The sequence below is a fragment of the Solanum tuberosum genome, unplaced genomic scaffold (assembly GCF_000226075.1).
Source record: "Solanum tuberosum cultivar DM 1-3 516 R44 unplaced genomic scaffold, SolTub_3.0 scf00253, whole genome shotgun sequence".
In the NCBI taxonomy this organism is placed as follows: domain Eukaryota; kingdom Viridiplantae; phylum Streptophyta; class Magnoliopsida; order Solanales; family Solanaceae; genus Solanum; species Solanum tuberosum.
In genome coordinates this window covers 677,279-684,647 of record NW_006239176.1, presented here as the reverse complement: position 1 = coordinate 684,647, position 7,369 = coordinate 677,279, and positions in this window count along the sequence as shown.

The following is a 7,369-nucleotide window of genomic DNA, read 5'->3' as shown; positions in this document are numbered from 1 at the left end:
AGATCAACCTACGGACCGTCAATGGACACCGTGGTTCCACACTTGGTCAGATTTCCCTGATTTGTCCTCCATACCTTGCCTGCTGATCTACGGTCATCACCTACGGACCGTGAATGGACCTACGGTCCGTAGATCACCTCCGTGAATGCCTTTCTTCTACATTTCTTTCAGCTATCTCTACACTTCCGCGCCTGAACATCTTTCCTGCAAAACATGATAAAAACACATCAGAACCAATATAAAAAGGCCTTAGACACACACAACTTGTAAGTGAAATGTATTAGAAATACCGTATACTCACGGTACATCACTAAGTATGAGGGGTATGCATAAAAATGTGAAACATGATCATAAGGGGATATAATCAAAGACATGATATGCATAACAGAGCTAAACATAGTGAAATCATTTAAAGAAGAATCGTAAATCATGAACATGGTCAATATATCTTAAAATCATAAGGAAATATTCATAAAACCTTTGAAGTAGATTTAGTTTATTTTATGGGATATTAGCTTTAACTAGCAATTGTCCATGCGAGCTATAACATGAAATCAAATGTAACTCCCACACTGAGAAGGGAGAGTCTACTTGCCAAGGCATAAATCCATATCATGATTCATATTCTTTTTGTGGATCCACTAGCTATGTCATTTAAGAAAATCCTACGGGGTCACGTTGTTTGAAATGAGAGGTTGCTTCTAAAAACTATCATCTTTGAGCCTCCACTTCAAAGTTCTCTCGATGCTAAGTTAAATCCCCGCGAAATAGTCAATTTTATAATCATCGTATCATACACGGAAGAGAACAATTAAGTTACTAAGACAAGCTTAAAATATCATAGAGTAGCTCATTAAATCTTGAATCAAGAATGTGTGAGAAAACCTTTCACCAATCATGATTCCTTAACATGCGAAAAAATCCTTTCACAATTTCGTAGATGCTTATCTTAAAGTAACCTATATCATAAAACCATTTTTTTCATAAATCATGCATAACCTTCCTGAAAACATCATATATAGATTCATAGTTTCTTCATAAATTCATGTCTTTGAGAGCAATGTGTGAGAAAACCTTTCACCAATCATGATTCCTTAATATGTGACAAAATCCTTTCATAATTTCATAGATGCATATCTTAAAGTAACCTATATCATAAAATCTTTCTTTTCATAAATCATGCATAACCTTCGTGAAAACATCATTTATTGATTCAGAGTTTCTTCATAAGTTCATGTCTTTGAGAGTTCCTAGTCAATAATAATAATCGGTGCATGGGTTCATGTGATATCAACTGAAAACATGTAATTGAATCAATACCATAATAATAAGATCAAATCAAATAATTGAATCAACACAACTAGAACCCATGAGGAATTGAATGAAAAGCTAATCAAATTGATGAAATTGAACTTGGAGAATTGAGAAACCTTTGGGACTTAATGGGTGAATGGAACCCATCGATGATACTCTACACACCTTTAGAATCAAAGCCCAAAAGCAATGGTGAAAAATGAGACTTGATTTGAAAACCCTAGCTTCTTCTTTCGTGAACTTGAGAGAGAGTTGAGGAAGATGAATGTGGATATGAATTAGGAATTTGAGTGAATGAGAGAGTTAGGGTAGTTTTAGGGGTAGAAGGATAGTTATATGACTTAGAAATAGGGGTTAAATGACATAGTGTAGACATTTAATGCATAGGAAACACCAAATACCCTTAAAAATAACTGTCAGATGGTTCCTATGGTTTGGACCTACGGTCCGTAGAATTTCCTATGGTATGCTAGTCAACCATAGTACTAACTTCAGAAATCCAAAATTCACTTTACTTTCCACGACCTTTCTACGGCCTGTATAAATTTCTATGGTCTATAAAACCCATCTGTAAAAAAAACAAGTTTCAGTTTAAAAATTTCATAGAGTCTGGAACCTTCCTACGAAACCCACCTACGGCTCGTCAACCTTCTTACGATTCCAACTGCTCATTCGTAGTTCAAACTTCAGAAACTCGAAATTCCAAAAACTCATCTTCAAGTCAATGAATCCCTTCCTACGACTCGTAGAAATTCCTACGGTTCGTAGGTTGGACTCGAAGAAACTAATTCAGTGCCAAAAATCTGTATTTTCCTTTTTCATTCAACTTTTCAATTTTTGGGGTATTACATTCATGTTGTGGTATGTATGATAAGCATTATAAAAAAAATTCATTATATGTGTAACTAAATAGATTATAGTTATGTGGTCATTGGGACATGTGGCAAAATGTAACTTATTATTTTATTTGTGGCCTAATTAAAGTAAAACCCATAAATAATATTTAATAAAGAATAAATCTCATTTGTACAACAATTATTTGATTGGCGTAGTTGATAAAGTCTTAATTAACCTCTAGAAATTGGTTCTACAACCTTTTATTAGGGTTACACCATATTTTACACCTTTTCCATCATTGATGGTTGAAAAAGACCAGTTTTGTTATTCATGCCTCAGGTATATTGTTATATACTACAAATCTTTGTAATTTTAATGTATTTGAGACCCTGATGTGCATTAAGTTTTGCTTACATACTAGCCTTAAAATTTTAAATAAAACGTGCACTTTCTGAAAATTGTCATATTTTCATACTAGTTAAAATAAGTTTGACATAAATGGGTATGCTAGGTTCACAATTTCGGCCAACTGTTTGCTTAATTTCTGACACGAGGATATTAACCATCAACCAATCCTTAACCATATATGGTGTTTAAATCAGGAAAGGTAATTAAAAACTTAAAACATAAGTGAAAGACGTTACCCTAATTAATGTGGATGATATCTCATCTTCTAATGAAGAAAGTACTTTCATTTAAGATCCTATTTGAATTGACTGACTTTAAAAAAAACAAGTCACTTTTTAATTGGGCGAGGCCCATTTATTCATAAAAACAAAGAAAAAGTTTATAAATAACCGAGCCCAAAGGTGATCCGGTCAAGAAACAGAAGCATAAGCAAATGGAACAAAATATCTGATAGAAATAATAAAAACAAAAAGTATATTAGAAATGTGAGAACACGAACAGTCAGCAACTTCCAGCTTCTTCCTTATACGCTCCTCTAAAATCCCAATCTTCATACACTTCCATTGTTGTGATTCAAGCTACAATCAAGGTGAGATCTTTAATTCTATCTACAATCAAAGTGAGATGTTTAATTCTAATGGAATCGCTCTCATCTTCACTCATTTGAACCAATCGAACCTCTAAGGTTAGTTCTTTATCTCATCACTCTACCTTGTTTGTCTCTGAAACCAATCATCATGGGAGTTGTGAATCCCTCGGTTAGATCTATTACTAGTAAGTTCAGATCCTGGTGTAAATGTAACTCGTCATGTAAAACAAGTTCTACTATTGCACCGAAGCTTAACTCTAGCCTTCAAAATGTGCAGATCCACTATCCACAGATGCTATGACAAAAATTAAGGCCCTATGTTTTAGCTCTATATCATTGTAGTTTTATCTCCCTACAAAGTCTCAATGGATTGAACCCCATTCAGGATTAATACCATTATTTAAGCCATTGTTTGGACAATTCTACCACAGTAAAATCAGAGAAAATTTATGTTGCATCCTTTTGTAGGTTTCTACAAATCCACCTTGGTGATTGTGATTTTTAGTTGAAACTAAAATTTTGATTTGGAACTAATGGATACCCCAAGCTCTCACCCTGTTTAAGTATACAAATCTATTTAATTTACATCAAACTTTAGCTTATCATTATAGATATTTTTACCTTAGCAGAATGAACTTACATGTAATCAGTTATGGATCATGGACTATGATACACATACCACAATTTGCTCTGTTAATTGTGTAGATGCCTCCTTATGTATGGTGTATTATATTTGGCTAGATTAAGTATCATCTTTTCTGTGCTATGAATTTTTTGAAATTGGTTAATCTAAAAATCACCTCCCAAAGATAAAACTAAATTAATAAGAAAATCTACAACCAAATTTCCTTTTCTAAGGGAATGTTTACTCTTGCGAAATATCTCTTCTCAATCTCCTGATGATACTAATTTCCTATGCCACACTCCATGACACTTTCAACTCTCCCTCTAAAATATGCACCAGAACTAAAGAGTCAGCCTGAATAATGTTATTAGCAATTTCATGCTCAATACAGTAATTAAGACTCTCCTTTATAGCTCTAGCTTCCGTTACTATGTTGGTTGTATCAGAATTCTGAAACCTTTGGGTACTACCAAATTACCACTATGATCTCTGATACAAAAGACTATTGAACTAAGACCATAATTTTTTTTAGATGCCAAATCAATGTTGTACTTCCGTAAATTAGGAGGATGAGGGTCCCATCCAAAAATTCTAAAAGAGAATTTAGGTTTGTACTATTCCAATTTTGAAAGAATAAGAGGCCAAGAGTTGCTGCTACAATTCCCTTCTAATCTAACGAGAATGAATTTTAAAATTGTATCATTAATACCCCATAGCACTCTAAATTCTGAAAAGGAACCTCCATGAATAATAGTATTCATTCGCTTCCACAGTAACAATAAAATAATTTAAGGATAGATTGGAAAACTACCTTCACTCTATAATTGCCTTCTACTACCCACCACAACCTTATGGATTGCTTCAAGTTGAGAATAGGGCCCACAATTCCAATAGCGCTAATTAAGTGGTTCCAAATTCTTATAACATGTTATCCTATCAGAAAAAGATGTTCCATCATATCTTCTTCCAAAATCACACAACGTCTACAATTCCAAGAATTATCAGAGTTCCATCTATGCACTAGAGAACCAATAGGGATCTTTCTGAACCAAATTCTCCGAGCAAGAAAGGGGATTTCAAGAGAAATTCCTTTTATCCACAATCTCACCATGTCTTAAACCTTCTCTTTTTTGTACCTCAATAGCTCCCAAACTGATTTAACAATGAGCTTACCATTGTTAATTTCAGTCCACCAAGCTTCATCACCTTGATTATAGAGATATGCAAGATGCAAGTTAGATTGGACATGTACAACATACGCAAGAACAAGCTCTCCCATTGTTGGATAGTTCCATGTCCCTTCCTCTTTTAGAAACTCACCAAAGTCTTTGATGGGATGACAAGTCTGCACCTTAAATCCATGTAAATGCAAAGGTCTCAGATTATACGAGTTATGATACCATATAGTAGAAGTGTCTCCTCTAGGTTCCCACCATATGTGATGTTATGGTAACCCCTTCCCCCCCATTCACCAGCATATGTTTCCAATTATGGCAACATCCTTTCCATTGAACAAGGGGATGTATTTGCTTCCTACAATACTTTATCCATATAAAGTTAGATCATAATGTACTTTGAATTCTGGAATACCTTTTAAGTAATTTTATAGTGTTAGCTTAAATAACGAAATATTTTTAAGCACTTATTCATAACTTGTGATTTTTTTTGCTTATAAGAAAAGAGATATAATCTTATAAAAATAGGCTCTTAGTCTTTATCTCATGCACTACACTAATCTAGCAAGAGAAAAAACCTTTAATAGCAATACATTATACATAATTCAGAAGTATAATATATTCAATATTAACAACTTTAAGATTGAACTCATTAAATTTAAATTATGAATATGATTCGGGAAATAGTAATAGATTAATTATGGATGAAAACACCTAAAATGGGAGTTTCAAGTTCTGTATAAGATAAAGTAGGTAATATAAGTTAAAATATTAAATTTAGGGAAACAAGGAAAGAACAAAATGGTCTGAGCATAATCTATGAAGGCTTACATAAATAGCAAATAACAAGTAGTATCGGTTTATTTTGGGATTACATAAGAGATGTACTTTCTCAAGCCTTCATATGTTTGGATGAAGGTTAGAAATTCAATTAACAGTAAATCAGTAATAGTAATATTTCCAAATGTAAGAAATCGTTGATGCAATTTTAGTTAGTTACATCATAAATTTCTTAGTTACCACAATACTGATTTCTATATGATTTTTTAAAATATATATTCTTTTTTTTTATGTTTCAAGTCCTTAACTACCTGATTTATTTATACTAATTTCTCTTTTAATGTAGTAACTTGTAATATTGTTATTATGTTTGGTTAAAATTATATTATTTGATTATTAAAATCTATTATAGTAGAATTCTTTATTTGAATATTACTTTGAGTGTGTTTCATCATCAGTCACGAGAGTATTGTATTGGACTTTGTAATGAAAAGCGCCAACGGGATAAAGAATAGTTGCATGTAATTAAGAACTTAGGAAGCCTAATACTTGACTTGCAACTTCAACTTCATCATTAATTTGATATAGTGTTGTTGGTTGTCCCTTATATGCTATTTCTCTTGTTTCATTTGAAATAAAATCAATTCTTAATTGGTGATTTTCCTCTGCCATTGAAAAAAGTGAGCAATTTTGACGCGTTCTTTTAACATGTAAAATAATTTTTTTCTTTTATAACGTTCAAGTTAAAGTTCATAATTTTTCAAAAATTTGAAAAACAACAAAAAATATTTCTACTTTTTTTTTACATTTCATTTAATTCATAAAAAGTAAAAAACAACTCCAGTTTATATTTGTGACCGAACACACAATTGCATGCAATGCAATTGTGTTCAAAATTGCTCACTTTTTTCAATGGCAGAGGAAAATCACCAATTAAGAATTGATTTTTATCTCAGATGAAATAAGAGAAATTGCATATAAGGGACATTAAACAACAATATATCAAATTGGTGATGAAGTTGAAGTTGCAAGTCAAGTATTAGGCTTCATAGATTCTTAATTACAAGCAACTATTCTTTATCCCATTGGTGATTTTCATTACAAAGTCCAATACATGACTCTTGTGACTGATGATGAAACATATTTAATACAAGACTTTCAAAGGACAACAGGAACATGACAGTTTTTTTGTTATCATATACTTAGAGTTCAAATATTTGGCGATACAAATGAGATTCAAATTTGTACAAAAATATGTTGTGAAAAACACTGTAACACAAGAATTTGTGGACGGTTGAAATTGTGTAAATACTTAAAAGAAAGGTCATTCTAATTTCCCTCCGTTGAGACTAGAAGGAAATAAAAGAGAGAATTGTAGTACTCTTGACGACTCAGTGTACACACTCGAAACATAAAGTTAATTGTTCTCTGAATTTAGTTATCAATATCGTTCTTATTTAACCTGTAGAAACTTTGCAAGAGTAATCAATATATGGATTCGACAGAACCAAACACCTTATACTGGAGATATGAAGAGTTTTGGGGTAAGAAGAGCTGAAATGGTTGTTTAATATGGTGTACTTAGATAAGTGTATTCTTAATTCATTATACTAACGCTTTCCCATTTGAAAATTTCATAAG